Source organism: Erinaceus europaeus, chromosome 11 (assembly GCF_950295315.1).
Source record: "Erinaceus europaeus chromosome 11, mEriEur2.1, whole genome shotgun sequence".
NCBI classification, from domain to species: domain Eukaryota; kingdom Metazoa; phylum Chordata; class Mammalia; order Eulipotyphla; family Erinaceidae; genus Erinaceus; species Erinaceus europaeus.
Window position 1 is genome coordinate 93,542,039 of NC_080172.1, and position 19,167 is coordinate 93,561,205.

Genomic DNA, 19,167 nt, shown 5'->3' on the forward strand with positions numbered 1-19,167 from the left:
CCACTTCACACCTGTGAGAATGTAATACACAATGGGACACAATCTTTTGGTGATGGGAATGGTGTTTATGTACACACCTATTAAATTGTAGTAATATAAATTACTATTTATTTAATATGAGAGGGGGAATTGATTGTATGTCTAACAAAGGGACTTTTTCAAAGCTAACCAATTACCAAATAATGTAATGATAACAGTAACAATCCATTGTCTTCTGGAACCCTAAGTCAGCAGGAACCTCACATTTCCTCTATAGAGCCTAAACTTCCCCCAGTCCTGGGACCCTAGAGTAGGGCCCACTTTCCCATATGCTTTACCCAATTCTTATCAAATAATATTGCATCTGCTGATTGCAACTTAATCAATGTAATGAGTGCCACCCCAGCATGCTTCACTTCAGAATGTGTCCAGAGACTTCAGGTGTGGAATGACAACCCTTCAGCTTCATCACTTGGGTGAGACCTTTCTTTTCATAGTATTCTCTAATTCCATCCCAGGTGGTTCACTTCCTAACAAAGTCTCAAAACCTAGATATAGACCAGGTTACGTGAGATAGAGCATATGTTCACACGTATCCATAAACTAGGGCAAATATATACCTGAAAGCAGTAGTACACTAGAGTTTGCAGTGAGTACCCCCAACACTTCATCTCCACTATTCCAACCTTTGGGTCCATGATTCTTCAACAGTTTGTTTGGATTTTGTATGTTAACTCTCTTTTTCAGACACCAGGTTCCAGATGCCATTAGGATGCCATGCCAGCCAGGCTTCCCTGGAGTGAAGACCCCACCAATGTGTCCTGGAGCTCCGCTTCCCCAGAGACTCACCATTCTAGAGAAAGAGAGAGGCAGACTGGGAGTATGGATCTACCAGTCAACACCCATGTTCAGCGGGGAAGAAATTACAGAAGCCAGACCTTCCACCCTCTGCACCCCACAATGCCTTGGTTCACTTTACTCAGTAACACCAAGTTTCATATACTTAATTTTTGATTCACGTAGGGCATGTGAAGGAAAGTGTACAAAGTCTATGCATAACATACTTACTAGTTGTAGGTAATAATGATAGGATCTGTATAAACACTTATTAGTAATTAAAGGTGAACAAACATGTGTCTTGAATATTTCTGTAGGAATCTTTAAACCCTGATTAGAAAAATATAAGTATGAGTACAAATGATGGGACAATGAACTAGAACACAACCGCTAAAACAGCATAGATCTGTAACCTTCCACTTGGGGCAGAGACATAAAGAATTATGGTAACACGGCAAAGAATCATAAAAAATAGATGAGATTAGATCTAAAGCAGGAGTCAGCAGATAGTGACACATGAAGCCTCTGGACACAGTCTGAGGTGAAGCATGTTGAGGTGGCAATCGTTGCATTGGTTAGGTTGTGATCGGTGGAAGCAATATTATTTGGTATGGATTGGGAAACGCATATGGGAAAGTGGGCCCTATCCAAGGGTTCCAGGACTGGGGGAAGCAGGGACTCTATAGTGGAGATGTGAGGTTCCTGCTGTCTTAGGGTTCAAAAACACAATCGATAGTTAATGTTATCATCACATTATTTGGTAATTGGGTTAACTTTGAAAAGTCCTTTTGTTAGGGTTTGCTGTACAGTATCCAGTATCTTGTATATAGCTGTGCTATTGGATGTTTCTAATCTACTTGGTCTAGGCTTTTGAGAGAGTCCGCATATCAAATACACAGCCTATATATTAAAAAGATTCAGTTTCTGTTTTGAAAAACTTTGAGACATACAGTTGATTTTCTCCCTCTCATATTAACTACTGATTTATATGTCTACATTTTGCTAGGAGTGTACATAAACACCATTCCCACCACCAAAAGACAGTGACCCATCCCTCCCACCCACTCCCATACCCCACTGGCCCAGGAAGCTGCATGCTTACCCCTCACCACAGGGTTTTTACTTTGGTGCCCTACTTACAATTTGATCTGGTCCTGCTTTTAGTTTCCCTTTCAAATCTTCTTAGTCAACTTCTGTTGATGAGTGGGATCATCCCATACTCATCTTTATCTTTCTCACTTAGCTCACTCAATATAATTTCTCCTAGCTCTGTCCAAGATGGGTCAGAGAAGGTGGGTTCATTGTTCTAGATAGCTGCATAGTATTCCATTGTGTATATATACCACAGCTTTCTCAGCCACTCATCTGTTGTTGGGCACCTGGATTGCTTCCAGGTTTTAGCTATTATGAATTGTGCTGTTATGAACATAGGAGTACACAACTCTTTTTGGTTGGGTGTTATGGAGTCCTTGGGGTATAACCCCAGAAGAGGAATTACTGGATCATATGGAAGGTCCATGTCTAGCCTTCTGAGTGTTTTCCAGACTGCTCTCCACAGAGGCTGGACCAATTTACATTCCCACCAGCAATGTAAAACGGTTCCTCTGTCCCCCCAACCTCTCCAGCATTTGTTGCGGCTGTCCTTTTTGATGTATGCCGTTCTTACAGGAGTGAGGTGGTATCTTAGTGTTGTCTTAATTTGCATTTCTCTGACAATCAGTGACCTAGAGCAGTTTTTCATATGTTTGTTAGCCCTTTAGATCTCCTCTGTAGTGAATGTTTTGTTCATATCCTCTGCCCATTTTGGGATGGGGTCATTTGCTTTTTTGTTGCTAAGTTTGCTGAGCTCTTTATATATTTTGGTGATTAGTTTCTTGTCTCATGTATGGCATGTGAAGATCTTCTCCCATTCTGTGAGGGGTCTCTCTGTTTGTTTAATAGTTTCTTTGGATGTGCAGAAGCTTTTCAATTTGATGTAGTCCCATTGGTTTTTTTCTGCTTTAGTCTTCCTTGCAATTGGGTTTGATTCGTCAAAGATGTCCTTGAGGTGTATGTGGGAAAGTGTTTTACCAATGTTTTCCTCTAAGTATTATATTGTTTCTGGTCTGACATTTGGAGTTGATTTTTGTTTCTGGTGAGATAAAGTGGTTTAATTTCATTCTTCTGCATGTTACAACCCAGTTTTCCCAGCACCATTTATTGAAGAGAGCCTCCTTCTTCCATTCAATGCTCTGGGCCACCTTATAAAAGATTAGATACCCATAGGTGTTGGGATTTATTTCTGGGCTTTCAATTCTGTTCCACTGCTCTGTGTGCCTATTTTTGTTCCAGTACCATGCTGTTTTGATGATGATGGCTTTATAATATAGTTTAAAGTCTCGGAGTGTGATGTCCATTTCTGTTTCTTTTCCTCAAGATGACTTTGGCAATTCTAGGTTTTTTCAGGTACAAGATAAATGATTGTAGTGTTTGTTCTATTCTCTTAAAGAAGCTTGGTGAAACTTTGATGGTTATTGCATTAAATTTGTATATGGCTCTGGGGAGAATATTCATTTTGATGGTATTTATTCTTCCAATCCTTGAGCATGGGATATCTTTCCATTTCTTGGTATCATTTTCTATTTCCTTGAGTAGCGACTCATAGTTTTCAGTATACAAGTCTTTCACTTCTTTGTTCAACTTTATTCCTAGGTATTTGATTGATTTTGCTGAAACAGTAAATGGGAGTGATTTCTGGATGTCTTCTTCTTCAGATTTAGTATTTCATAAAGAAATGCCACTGATTTTTGTACATTGATTTTGTAGCCTGATACCTTGCTATATTGCCTAATAACTTCCAAAATTTTCTGCTGGATTCTTTAGGTCTCTCCATGTACACTATCATATCATCTGCAAACAGTGAGAGCTTGACTTCTTCCCTTCCAATCTGTATTCCTTTGATTTCTTTCTCTTGCCTGATTGCTATGGCAAGAACTTCCAATACTATGTTGAAGAGTAACGGTGACAGTGGACAGCCCTGTCTAGTCCCTGATCTGAGGGGGAATGCTTTCAGCTTCTGTCCATTGAGTATGATGTTGGCTGTAGGTTTGCTATATATAGACTCCACTATCTTGAGGAATTTCCCATCTATTCCCATTTTTTGTAGAGTTTTGAGCATGAATGGGTGTTGAATTTTTTTCAAAGGCTTTCTCTGCATCTATTGAGATTATCATGTGGTTTTTGGCTTTGCTTTTATTGATGTGGTGAATGACACTGATTGACTTATGGATGTTGAACCAGCCTTGCATTCCTGGGCTGAATCCCACTTGGTTGTGATGAACAATCTTTTTGGTATTTTGCTGTATCCGGTTGGCCAAGATCTTGTTTAATATTTTGGCATCTATGTTCATCAGAGATATTAGTCTGTAGTTTTCCTTTTTTTGTTCTGTCCCTATCAGCTTTTGGTTTCAGGGTGATGTTGGCTTCATAGAAGGTGGAAGGGAGTATTCCTGTTTCTTCTGTCTTATGGAATAGCTTAAGAAGTATGGGTATTAACTGTTTCCTGAAAGTTTTGTAGAATTCGTTTGTGAAGCCATCTGGTCCAGGACTTTTCTTGCTGGGGAGATTCTTAATAACGGTTTCAATTTCTTTGTCTTTGATTGGTGCATTTAGATTTTGTAGTTCTTCTTGGTTCAGTTTTGTAAGGGCATATGCTTCTAGGAATTGTTCCATTTCTTCCAGATTCTCTAGCTTGGTGGCATATAGTTCTTTATAGAAGTTTCGCATTATTCTCTGGATTTCTGTGGTGTCAGTTGTGATATCTCCTCCATCGTTTACAATTCTATTAATTTGAGTCTTGTCTCTTTTTTTTTGGTGAGTCTGGCTAGGGGTTTGTCAATTTTGTTTAATCTTTCAAAGAACCAACATTTGGCTTCATTGATCTTTTGTATGGTTCTTTTATTTTTGATGTTGTTGATTTCTGCTCTAACTTTAGTGATTTCTGTCCTTCTGGTTGCTTTAGGGTTCCTTTGTTCCTCTTCCTCTAAGTCCTTGAGGTGTGCAGTAAGGTTGATCATTTGAGCTTCTTCTTGGTGTTTAATATGTGATTGTATGGCTATAAGTCTCCCTCTCAGTACTGCGTTAGCTGTGTCCCAAATATTTTGATAGGTTGTGTCTTCATTTTCATTCGTTTCCAGGAACATTTGAATTTCCTGCTTGAGTGAGTCTCTGACCCAGTGGTTCTTAAGGAGCATGTTGTTTAGTTTCCAAATTCTGTGTCTTTTAATAATTTTCCGTTTGTTGTTAAATGTTAGTTTTACTCCACTGTGGTCTGAGAAGATACTTGGGATGATTTCAATGCTCTTGAATTCATTGATGCTCTCTTTGTGGCCTAACATGTGGTTTATCCTTGAGTATGTGTTATGTGGATTTGAAAAGAAGTTGTATTCCAGTTTTTTGGGGTTGTAGGAGTCGAAAATGTCCAAGAGGTCTAGTCTGTCAATCTCTTCATTCAATTCTCTTGTATCTTTATTGGTTCTCTGCTTTGTTGATTTGTCTAAGTGTGAGAGTGGGGTATTGAAGTCTCCCACTATTATTGTATTACTATTGATGTATTTTTGAAATTCTTTCAGTAAGTGCTTGACGTATTGAGATGGTCCCTCATTGGGTGCATAGATGTTAATAATTGTTAAATCTTCTTGGCTGACTGATCCTCTAATCATTATGTAATGTCCTTGCCTATCTTTTATTACTTTATTTAATTTAAAATCTATTGTGTCTGAGATGAGAATGGCTGCTCCTGCCCTTTTTTTGTGATCTGTTAGCCTGTATCATAGTTTTCCATCCTTTCACTTTAAGTCTGTGTTTATCTTGTTGTGACTGATGGGACTTTGCAAACAGCATATGGTTGGGTTATGTATTCTGATCCATCCCCCCACCCTGTGCCTTTTGATGGGTGAGGTTAAGCCATTGACATTTATTGATATTATGGATTTAATGTATTGTAGTGCCATTGTTCTAAAAAAATTTGTTTGCTCTGATATATTGCAAGTATTATAGTGATGTTCTTGTTTATAAGAGGTCTTTTAGAACCTCTTTCAGGGCAGGCTTGGTGATGGTTGCCTTCTTTAACTGTTGTTTGTCAAAGAAGGTTTTGATCCCTCCATCTAGTTTGAATGAAAGTCTAGCAGGGTATATTATCCTTGGTTGAAACCCTTTTTCATTCAGGGCTTGATAGATATCTTGCCATTCCCTTCTGGCTTTTAGAGTTTGAGTGGAGAAGTCTGCAGATAATCTTATGGGTTTTCCCTTGTATGTGACTTTTTGTTTCTCTCTTGCAGCCTTTAGGATCCTTTCTTTATCCTTACTTCTTCTCATTGTGACTATGATGTGTCTTGGTGTCTTCAGGTCTGGGTTGATTCTGTTTGGTACTCTCTGGGCCTCTTGAATCTTGGTGTTCTTTCTGTTATTCATGTTGGGAAGTTTTCTTCTATTTTTTCCTCTAGAATGTTTGCTTCCCCTTCCTCTCTTTCTTCCTCTGGCAGGCCAATTATGTGAATGTTACTTCTTTTGAGATCATCCCATATGTCTCTCTTGTAGTTTTCAGTGTCTCTCAATCTCTTTTTAAGCTCTTTCACCTCTTTCTTTGTTTTCTCTAACTCATCCTCTGTCTGACTAATTCTGTTTTCTGCTTCTGTTACTCTGCTTTCCCTTGCCTCAGCTTCTTTCTTCATTACAGCTATTTCAGCCTTCAGTTCTCTAATTGCCTCAAGATAATCAGTATTTTCCTTGGGGGTCTCAACTGTTGTTTCCCTAATACTGCCATTCCTTTCCTCCAATCTTGTTTTCATTTCTGTGATTAATAAGTTTATTATTGCTTGCATACTTTTCTTATCTATGGTTACTTCTGGCTGATTTGTAGTTTCTTCTGGGCTCTTGTCTTCATTCATTGGAGTAGCAGTTTTATTTGTTTTTGATCTACCCATTTTTTTATTTATGTGTTTCTTTGTTTTTATGCTCTGTTGTTCCTCAGTTGTTGTGTTTTGAGTACAAGTAACACTGTACTAAATACCTTTATGACAATTGCACTCACCAACCTCAGGAATTACAGTAGCAACTGAAGCAAATATTGAAGTAGTTTAATCGTTACCAGTTAGCCAGTTTCTCCAGTCCGTGAAAAAATAGCAACCAAATCCCAGTGATGAAGAAAGAGATTAAGAAAGAAGGGATAGCAAGAATAGATAGTTATGCAAATCTACTATCCACAGTATATTCTAGGGGTAGCAATAGGGGAAAGGGAACTAGAGCAGAGATACACATATAGAGAGTCCACTCTCAGTCCAATTTCTTCCCCAAAATAATTCACAAATTCAGAAAGGCAAAGAAGAAGGAAGAAGTGTATGACAAGATTAAAAAAAAAAAGAGAGAGAGAGAGAGACAAGAAAGAGAAAAGGGAAAAGATAAGAAAAAGAGCTGTAATTAAAGAGCAGTGAAAGGAAATTCCCAAATGTGTATCAGTGAATTCAAAAAATCACACTGTTTGGTGGTGTGGGGGCTGGGCGCTGTGACTTTGGAAGCTGCAGGATTAAGGAAGAAAGGATGACAAGGAAAAAAAAGAAAGAGAGAGAAAAAAAAGAAAAATATAAGAAAAAGAACAGTCATAAAAGGGCAGTGAAAGGAAAGGGTTTTTTTAAAAAATGTATTTATTTTTAATTATTTAATTAGCTAAGCGGGGGTGAGGTGGGGGGGGTTGGCTCCTTAGAAAGAAAAAAGGCCAGAGGTTTCAGAAGGGTATAGACTTAGAATTAATGATACTCCCTGGTGGGACAGGAATTTGGTAAAGAAAAGGAGCTACCAGGGACTGGTTATGGGGGGGGGGGCAGGGAAGGAGGTATGCTTGAAAATTAAAAGGAAGAAAAAAAAATTTTCCCCCTTTTTCCTTACTCTAATTCTTAACGCAAATTAAGTTATAGTCACCTCCTTGGTGTCACCGCTAGGACCCCTTATTGGCTGGCCTGCTAAAGGTAGAATATCATACCATTTCCAGGACATGTGGTCAGAGCTCAGCCACTAGCAGCTTCTCAGTCCACCATCTTCCAGGAACCTCCCCCCCCCAAAGCTTTTTTAAAGGATTTCTCAAAAATGAAAACTAGCTCCAAGTCCTTGTGATCCAATGAGAGCTGTACTCAAGATGTCCTCGGAATCGCCCTCAGGGTCGCGGTGGTCCCTGGAGACTCCCAAGAGAAAGCCCCCGAGCTACAGTGCTCCCTCTTCGTCCTCTGCCGGCCGCCCAGCAGTGCTCTGCAACCAGCCGAGGAGCCGCCTTCCCGGGCCGAGGACAGTGCCCGGCACACCCGCCTTGCCCGCTACTGCCTGGGAAGTCTGGAGCAGCCTGCCCGCTAGTCCGTGCCACTTCTACTCTAATTCTTAACCCAAATTAAGTTATAGTCACTTCCTTGGTGTCACCGCTAGGACCCCTTATTGACTGGCCTACTAAAGGCAGAAAATCCTACCGTTTCCAGAAGATGTGATCAGAGCTCAAGGTACTAGCAGCTTCTCAGTCCGCCATCTTCTGGGAACCCCCCACAAAGGAGATTCTATATTAATCCTTTTTTTCCCCAAAATTCAGGTAGTTTTGTTTTACAAATATTTTATGTTTTAGGGGTACATTTTCATACTTCTTCAAAGTGTATCTCACCAAATCCCTCCAACATTAAATTGCCAAATTCACTTGCCACAAATTGCTGAACCCCTGTATCTTCTTCCATACCCCCTTCCATTTTTAACGTATGTTTTAATCATCTATAGGGAATAATTTATCAGACAAAAGGGCTCTTCTTATCAAAATCAAATGGTAACATTTAGATTAAAAGTATTTGACATCCTTATCTTTATTATTATTGTGGCCTCTCAATAGTTATAACAAATTTTATCAGGAGCGAATCAAGTTCAGATACATCTCTCCAGATCTGAAAAATAAGTTAAATGTCATTTATCAGTGTGTTTTGCTGAAAATAATAGCAGATATATTGTGGGATCACATATAAAGCAGAAGTACTGAAGATATGTTCAACGTGATCAATGGACACAGAAAGGACATTAAAATAATAACAAAAAAATAAAACCTGTTTTTGTCTTTCTCTTCCCCTACAGACTTTAATGAGCAAAATTTGAGTGTGTTAACCTTTCCTTTTTAAGTCATCATTCACCTTTTAATGATGTTTATATTCTCCAAATTCTCTGTAGTAATATATGTTTTTCCTCCATGTTGACATAACCTTTACTACAGTCTCACTTCAGTGTGTGTTCTACAAAAACCATGCTGTCTTTAGAACAAAATGTTCTGCCAAAATATGGGACATTTTGGGCATCACACTGATTATCATATTTAAGAAGCTATGTATATTCCTACTACATTGTCATCTAGTCCTCCCTTAGACTTCTGGAACAGAAGCAAATAAATGAATGTTATTCAAGAATCTCCTCTGTTCTGGTTAAACAATATGAAATCTTTTAATATTGTAGCACTTTTTGGAAACACTAGGCTAATATTCCCTCAGCACTGCCTTTACTACCATCCCCACAATACCTTCACTATTCTCCCACAGTCCATCTCACCACTAACCATTTTTGTTACCACTCAGTGTCTTTGTAGGCTTCTATCACAGGGAAAAATTGCACTCATGTGTCTATAGATGTACTATAACCTATTAACTTCCCAATAATATTAATAAAAAGAAAAAATCTGCTCACCTTCATAGTCAGGAAGATTGGCTCCATAGAGAGTAATCAATCTGTAATACAGGTGAAAAATATAAAATTTCCACTAGGTATTCAGAGAAAAAAATATTAAAGTAGCAGCTAAAACTAACCTACATATTACCTTAACAGACTTTGTGATTTCATTTTATCTTGTGTTTTTTAATAGGATACATAAATCTACAAATAAATATTAGTTTAAATCTATTTTTGGAATGAAATATGTTTTAAAATTAAATTCAACTTATGCCTTTTGTAGGAAATAACTCTTAATGCTTAGTTGTGGACTAGAGTTCAATTTTTTTTCTTTACTAAAAGGGTAAAGGATGACTGCAATATAAATATCAATGTTCCACAATAGAGAGAAAGAGCTGCTTTGTTTTGTTTTATTTTGTTTTGTTGCTACTAAAATTGACAGAGATCTATAGAAGGGAAGAAATCATGTCATCCTATTAAATATCTCACAGACATATTATTTCAATGAAATGTCATGACTCTATAGTAACACAATAATAGAAATGTTCTTCATACTCAAGAATAAACACCGGAAAGTGTGTTTATTTATAATTTCCAGGGTACTAAAGTATTGCCTCTGAACTATATGTGGACAAACATATCAGTGACTCTTTGGAAAAATAAATTATTTGTTTTCTATATTATATAAAGTAATAATTTGAAGAATGAGATGGCTTTTCCTCAGTTTTGTACCACTTCAAATTTTCAGAAAAAAGGAAAAAAAAGTGTATAAAATTATTACAATAAAATTTGAATTGTTTAAACTCAGTTTTTATAATTTAAAACATAAATAATTTAACATAAGAACCAGTGATCTCACACCTAGCATTTCCCCAAGAAATGAAAGCATTTTCACACAAAAATCTAAGCATCATATTTATAGTTTTATGTGTTAACACTGGCAAGTAAATGGCACACATTAACTGAGAAATGGATAAACAAATTGTTGTAAACAAGCATAAAGTTAATGTAACTACCTGATGTATATCAAATGTACACAAAATGTTGTGCCTAATAATACAATCAATAGTATCAATGAATATCAAAGGCACTGTGTTGATAGAAGCCTTACACAAAAGACACAGTACTATCTGATTCAATTTATTAACATATGATTATTTGAATATTGCAAAAGCATAGTGTTGCTTTAAGGTCTAATTTTTCATTTTTTTGAAAATTATTGGTCATGTTATGCATGTACAAACTATTGTATTTATTGTCGACTGTAAAATAATCCCTCAATAAAGAAATTTAAAAAAATTTAAAAAAATTAAAAAAGATCAAATACATTGGTCAACAATACAATAAAACAATAAAATGCAATATATAAACTAAAATAAAGGGTCATTCCAATATCTCTAAGTAAACATTGTCAAAGTCATTAAAGTACATCTTTGCAGTAGAGTAACACATTAAAATCTGCTGAAACATAGAACTATTGAGTTGCTGAACCCCCAAGAAAGTTAAACAGTTGGCTATATTTTATAAAGAAGTTTTTTTTACATAGAGAATTACAGAATTACATGTAAAATAAATGTGCAAACTCCAAAATTATTACCAAATAATACTTTAAATTATGAGACATTAAATAAACGGGCATGAAAGATCAAACATACCTCATTATCAGTGATTTCATGTTGCAGTGAGAGAATATATCATTATGCCACGCTGAGAAGATAAAGATCATGTTATATCTGAATTTTTTATATTCTCCAAAGGTCAAAACTACTACATCATAAAAATCGTAATGTCACAAAGCTTATAAGTCATGTGCGTTTTTAATTCATGTTTTGTACGTATATTATTGTAAACCTTAAATTGCTAAAACAGGAAACGTCAAAGATCAGTCCAGGTTGTTTGTGAACTTAACGGTAGCATAAATTTTAAAAAAATCATAGTTGATGATAAATACTTGTAATACCTGGAAAACTTATAACGAAATTAATTTATCTGTGTACCTATAATTAAAATAGACTTGCATTAACCATTTTAGATACTAATTTATTTATATTTTGATCTTTCTTTAAAATGTCCACAGGGTCTTCCCCCAAATATATATTCATATTTAAAATATTAAGAAAACACCATGTTTATTATAAGCGAAGTCACCGAGAAATTCCTAATTAATGGTTTTACATCTGAGTCTCTAAGGATGGTTCTTGAAGCTAGTTCAATAATAATAGCAGTAGTGTCTATTTATTGAGGAACTGCTAAGATGACTACATAGCATGGTCTTAGAACTCATTATATTTCTGCGAGGTATACTGAATACCTTCACTTCCCAATACAGCTAATTGCGATTATCTATTATTATTTATTAAAAGGTTATGTCCCTTAGAAGCAATGAGATGGTGTTAATGGATATTCACAGAATTTCATGCTTGAGGTTCAGAGTTCCCTGGTTCATTCCTCATGCCACTAAAAGTAAGAGATGATCACTGCTCTGCTTTCTCTCTCTCTCTTTCTCATCATTAAAATAAACAAACAAGACCTACTATGTTCCACAGTATAACCTCAGTATATTCAACTATTATGCATTTCTAATTTTTTTTAAAAATGTTTTTGTTTATTTATGAGCGGGAGAGAAAGAGAACCTGAGCATCATTCCAGTCCATGTAGTGTTGGGACTTGAAAGTGGGTCCTCATTATTTTTTTAAAAGGATTTTACTTATTTATTAATGAGAAAAACGGGAGGAAAGAGAGAAAGAACCAGATAACACTCTGGTAAAAGTGCTGCTAGGGATTGAACTCAGGACCACATGCTTGAAAGTCTAATGCTTTATCAACTGCACCACTTCCTGATCCACAGAACCTCATTCTTAAGAATCTAGTACTTTTTATCTTTTTATCTATTGCATTACCTACTGGATCACTATTGCTGGGGCATGGTGCCTATAAATACGCTGCTCCTGGTAGCCATTTTTTCCCCATTTTATTGGGTAAGACAGAGAGAAATTGAGAGAGGAAGGGGAGAAAGATAGGGAGAGAGAAAGATAGAAACCTGCAGACCTGCTTGACAGCCCATGAAATGTCCCCACTGTATGTATGGAACCAGGGATTAGAACTCAGATCTTTGTGTAGGTCATTGCACTTAGTATTATGTGTGCTTAACCAGGGATGCACCACTGCCTGGCGTGTGTGTGTGTGTGTGTGTGTGTGTGTGTGTATCTTTATATTGTGCATCTACTGCACTGCAAGACTGCATTGTCTTACTACTTCACTGACACTGACAATTACATTTTTTAAATAAAGAGTAATAACTGACAAACAGCTACAGTATTAATGTTAGAGGTAATTTCTTAAATATTTCATAACTAATTATTGCTAAGATGATATTTTATATTTTTGCTGTTCTTATTAAAATGTTCTTATTCATTTAATATGATTATTTAATACACAAGACATATGTTGTCAATACACATAGTACATATGTTAAGCCAATCAAATATTTTCTAAATTAATGTTTTATTGCATTCAATAATACTAATCCATTTTTATAATAAGACAATGCAGTATTCTTGAAACAAATCATCAAAAATCATTTAAAATTTAGACTGTTAAATCAATGTCTGTGAATGAAATTGATCTGATGTCTATCTCCAGGATATGACTTTGTCCTTTTTGTTGATCTATGCTTTATCTTTTTTTTAATTGGGAGAATTAAATTATTAAATGATTACCATTGTAAATACCATTGTTGATACCTGTGTAAAATGTCTCATCTTTCTGCAAAATGTTCTCACCTCCAGTCTAGGTCCTCCTCCATCTTCATTCACCAGAACCTGACCGTTACCCCTCCCGCCAAGAGTCTTTTGCTTTTATGCAGTACACTAAACCTAGTTCAAGTCTACTTTGTGTCTTTCCTTTCTGATTTTATTTCTCAACTTCTGTCCTTGAGTGAGAGATCATCTTATATTCATCCTTATCTTTCTGGCTTATCTCACTAAACTTCAAGCTTCATTCAAGATGATCTAAAGAAGGTAACTTCATCATTCTTAATTACTAAGTAGTAGTCAAGTGTATATGTATCACAAATTTCTTAGTCACTCATGTGTTGTTGGGTACTTGGGTTGCTTCAGGGAATTGACTATTACAGATTGTACTGCTATGAACATCTACACACATCTACACACATCTTTTTGGATGGATGTGTTTGGCACCTTAGGAGAATTGCAGGGACATGGGATAGGTCCACTCTAGCCTTCTGAGAGTTTTTCAGACTGTTCTTCACAAGGATTAGATCAATTTACATCCCTACCAGAAGTGCAGAAGAGTTTCTTTACCCCCATAGCTTCTCCAGCATTTGTTGTTACTATTGTTTCTGATGAATGCCATTCTCACAGGACTAAAGTGGTATCTCATTGTTGTCTTAATTTGCATTTCTTTGACAATGACTTGGAACATTTTTTTATGTCTGTTGACTTTTTGGATCCTTTCTTTGGTTAATATTCTATTTTTATCTTCTCCCCATTTTTGCATGGGGGTCAATTGTTTTGTTTGTTTGTTTTTTACTGAATTTGGTCCACTCTTTATACATTTTGGTTATTAACATTTTGTCTGATGTATAGCATACAAAGATATTCTCCCACTCCTTAAGGAGTCTCTTTGGGTGTTGTTTTCTTTTGCTGTGCAGAAGTTGTTAAATTTGATATAGTTCCACTGATTTATTTTTGTTTTGTTTTCCTTATGATTGGACTTCAGTCATGAAGATGCCTATAAAACTTAGATGCAAAAGAGTTCTGCCAATGTGTTGAAACAATCACCAAGAATGTTCTCAACAATAACGTCCAGGCCCAGATGGTTTTACAAATAAATTCTACAAAAAATTTAAGAACCTGCTAATACTCATACTTTTTAAGCTCTTCCAAAATCTGAAGAGGCAAGAATACTCTTTACTACCTTCTATGAAGCCAACATCATGCTGATACCAAAATCAGACCGATACACAAAAAGAAGAATGAAAAGAAAGAGAAAAAGAAAGAAAGAAAGAGAGAGAGAGAAAGAAAGAGAAAACTAAATACCAATGCCTCTTATGAACATAGACACTAGTATATTGAGTAAATTCCTAGCCCACCTGACACAGCAGTATGTTGAATGTTCTTGCCATAGCAACTATGCAAGAGAAAAGAATTAAAGGTTACAGATTGGAAAATAAATTAAGCTGTCACTATTTGTAGATGATACAGTATACATATAAAAACCTAAAGAATCCAGTGGAAAGCTCCTTGAAATTATCGAGCAATATATTAAAATGTCAGGCTATAAAATTAATATATAAAAATGAAGGACATAGCTTTATGCAAACACAAAATCAGAAGAAGAAATTCAGAAATAAGTTCAGTTCACTCTAGCACCAAAAAAAAAATAAAATATCTAGGAATAAACCTAACAAAAGAAATGGTAGACCTGTATACTGATAATTGTGTATCTGTATTCAGGGAAAATTGATAGCAGTAATTGAAAATATTACGTGTTTATGGATTGGAAGAATCATCCAACACAGAGTTATATACAAATTCAATGCAATTCCATCAAGGTCCTACCATCATTTGTAAGAGAACAGAAAAGCTTATCATGAATCAGAAAATACCTAGAATCACCAAAGCAAACTTGAGAAAAAAAAATTAGAACTGGAAGTATCACACTCTAGGATATCAAGCTGTTTTATATGACTATTATAATAGAATCTGCATGGCACTGGAGTAAAAATAAAACAAACAACAACAATAACAAAACACTGATCAGTGAAATAGAATTGACATCCCAGAAATAATTCCCATACCAATGGACATATAATTTTAAACAAGGGGCTTCAAAATACCAAATGGAGAAAAAAGAATCTCTACTACAGAGTATTGGGGAAATTGGGTTGATACATGCAAAAGAATGACAATGATCCACAAGATTTCACTGCACCCTAAAGTAAACCCCGAAATAGATCAAGGATTGGTCTATTATTCTATTTTCATAAAATTAAATAAGGAACTTCATTCACTTTGGAATTATTTGCATATTGTAAATCAAAATGACTAATTGTTCTCATTCTTGTTGAGCTTAGTTGCCATTTGTTGCATGTTACTAGTATAATTTTTTTGAGACCCCTCAAATTTTTTTGGAAATATCTCAAGCTTGGAGGTCATTTCAAATGCTATCTGCATTTATTCATTCTTAGGTGAAAGATACTGCTTCATGTTGGCTAAAACAAAAAAAGTATCTTTGTTTCTTAATGTGAAAATGTGTAAGTTCCATCAAATTCCTCTAACTATATAATCAAATATTTTGGAAGTTTCTTTATTTGACTAAGAATTCAGCAGTCAATCACACTTCTGTTCCTTAAAATTATATCACATTTTACTTTTATGTCTACTTGCCAACTGTATTTATCGTTAGTGTCTTAAACTGTTTTTTTAATTTAAGAAGTATTTTTGTGTTTCCAACATATAAAGCCTTCACATGTACATATCTTTGAATATTGTTACTTTTAATTCTCATTCATGTCTCTTTTTTTTTCTATTGCCTCTTTTGTTATTGAGATAATTTATTTTTTTCCAACCATAAAGTAATAATTGTTCCAGATGTGGATTTAAAGTTGAGTGTTTTCCAGCTAGGTATTATGAAACTTTTATCACCATTCTATGATATTCAAGCAACCTGAGAAATTTTCAAATTACTTCCCATTTTTTAATTTTCAGTATTTTTGACAATCTTATGAAGGATTTTTCATCAACTTTTATGAAGACTGAGCTTAAGCTATTGTCTATTACCCATAAAAATTATTTTCATTAATATCTTTAAGATCTTCTTTTCATTATTTTACTATGTTCCAGATCCAAAAATCTACTCAGTATATTCTATAAGAAGCCCCTATAATTATTTATTAGAAATTTTACTAGTTTATGTTTATATGAATTAGATGATCAGATAAACTAATTAAAACTAAAACCGTAGTTTTAATTAAGCTAGTTCATTAAATATATATAGGAATTTGCTCATTTTCTAAGGAAAATTTAAAACAAGACAATAATTTAGATTCTAACTATAATGACCAAACTGAATTAAAGCTAGAACTTTTGGGGAAACCATTTTTCCTCCCTTTCTCTATATGAGTCAATTGTATTAGAGCTGATAATGTTAGGAAATTTGTTTCACAACTAAATTCCCATGCACATCAGAACAAAAGTAAAATATTAACAAATGTGCCCTAAAATGCTTCTTTTATCATGATTTTTGTAATAAAGTTTTAATATAAAGAAATGTAGGGTTTATATTTGAAAAAAAAAAAAGACACCCAAACTATGGATTAAAGGCATTTCACACAATTGTATCACTTGCAAGAGGACATACTGAAAGATGCTTTCCCATATGCTAACGAGTAGAAGTGTTAATTGAATGCAAGCATCACATGTGTTTTATGATATACCTTTACTGGGTTTATTTTAAAATCCAGTTAGCATAACTTATTAAAACTGTTAGTTGTGTAAACTAAGCATCAGATAATGATAGTATGTAAAATATCTTCAAAAGATTCTTCTCTTTTGGAAATAACTACACTTCAGTGCAGTGTTAACTCTAGTTTGAACTTTCTCTTGGTACATACACAAATCAAGGCTGACTGACAGTAAAACCAGCACAGACCTTTCAATAGGGGTGACATTAAGATTTTTTTTTTTTTTTGGTGTGTGCTTTTCAACAAAATAACATATAACTTCCAGAAGCTCCCATCCAATGCGTACACTCATAGTTCTTTGTTCATCTTTCTCTTTTGTGTCAGTGACTTTTAGATGGGAAAATGCAGCTCTAGCTTTAAGCTTTGCTCTTTTAGCACTTGCAGATTGTAATATATATTTTTTCATGACACCTACTAACACATAAAGATGATGTTATTATGACACATGAGAAACAGAAAGAGATTGAATATGAGAATAAGATATTGGATGTCTTGAGAGTAAAAAGTCTATTTTGTTGAATTTTAATAATAAACCAGTCTCTCTTGAGATAAATGAATATTATTTTTAAATAGGTATGTTGTCCTTTTTTATTTTTTGTCTAGATTTGATGACTTCCTATACTCTATATAATATAACCTCACAATAGAAAATAGGAACCTGGTGAAGCACATTCATCTTTGAATAGCATAATTCTTAGTTCCTTGTATTTTAAATGTCAGTAAAGACTGATTTACAAAAATGCATGCAGTCAAATGTGTTTATTACTTCATCATAAATTGCATAGTTGATTAATTTTATTCACTACTGTAAAATATCTGTAACACTAGTGCAGATATGAAAAGCAAGGTTTCAAATCCACACATTTTACCGATCTTTCAAACAAATAAAAGGTGTGTATCCATGACAACCAAACCACTAAGATTCATGGGTGTGTGAGTAAGACACTTTAAAACATTATGCAAATTTTCTTTTGAAAAACTGACAAATAGTTGCTGAAACAGAATTTATGAATGTGTAAATGTAAGTGTATTATGTGTTGATGACTTTGTTTATAATCATCTTGACCAAAAGCATGAGAAATGTTCAACCATAGAATCACAGTGGTTAGCATGCAATATTTTTTGTTGCTTAGATTTCATATTTAAAAGTGTTTGATGTTTTTACTTGATTAATTTGATTTTCCAGATTTTTGATAGAAGAAGCAGTCAGAGGAAACAAATCCCTTAAACACAATGTCAAAAAAAATATATAAGACATGGGGGATGAATTTGAATTATACTAACATTCATTTTTAAAAGCCATGAGTTTAAATAATTATTTAATATAAGAGAGATTGCCTAACTTCTTCAAATAAGAGAAACTGACAAAAGCAATATATTTGTCAATACATCTGCTTAATTTTGTTGTGAGCATCAGAGACAGAAATAAACTTGAAATTAATCAAATCTATTTATTCATAGAATGGAGGTATAGGAATGGCTTTGAAGAGAATTAAAATGAAGGTATGTGTAGTTTCTATGTCGAGCTGAAGTTTAAATCATGTTAATCTCATTCAAATTAAAAACAAAGTGAGTAAATCAGTCAGAAGATTGCTCACCCAATAAAGTGAACATATTGGCATGTGTGAGGACCTTGCTTGGATCCGCCAGCACCATATGGGAGCACCGTGCACTAAGTTGTATCTCCTACTCTCTCTCTACTTCTCTCTCAGCAAATTTCTTTTTTCCCTCTCTGTCTCTTGTCTTATATTTCTGAAAGCACTGGAAAATGACAGTCTCAAAACCCCAGCACACTAAAAACAAAAAAAAAATTAAATTAAATTAAATTAAATTAAAAAATAAGAGTTTGAGTCTTCTCCCTTTTTTGTTTAGTGAGTCTAGCTAGAGGTTTGTCAATCTTGTTTAATTTTTCAAAGAACCAACATTGGGCTTCATTAATCTTTTGTATGGTTCTCTTATTTTCAATGTTGTTTATTTCTACTCTAATTTTAGTGATTTCTGTCCTCCTGGTTGCTTTAGGGTTCCTTTGTTCCTCCTCCTGCAACCTTAGGGTGGGGCCCACGTTCCTGCATGCTTCTCTCAATTCATATCAAATAATATTGCATCCCCCAATCACAACCTAATCAATGCAACGAGTGCCACCCCAGTATGCT

The 19,167-nt window shown here is 34.8% G+C and overlaps 1 long non-coding RNA gene across 1 annotated transcript in view; it reads right to left on the reverse strand.

Moving 5' to 3' along the window:
* Nucleotides 1–8,659: 8,659 nt before the first annotated feature.
* The window catches only part of LOC132541248 (uncharacterized), a 63,596-nt gene continuing 53,088 nt past the window's right edge, over nucleotides 8,660–19,167 (reverse strand). Inside the window, exons 2-4 of the long non-coding RNA XR_009552415.1 lie at nucleotides 11,184–11,235; nucleotides 9,547–9,587; nucleotides 8,660–8,762 (exon numbers count right to left, since the gene is read on the reverse strand). This is a non-coding gene — a long non-coding RNA (uncharacterized LOC132541248). The remainder of the gene's footprint in view (nucleotides 8,763–9,546; nucleotides 9,588–11,183; nucleotides 11,236–19,167) is intronic.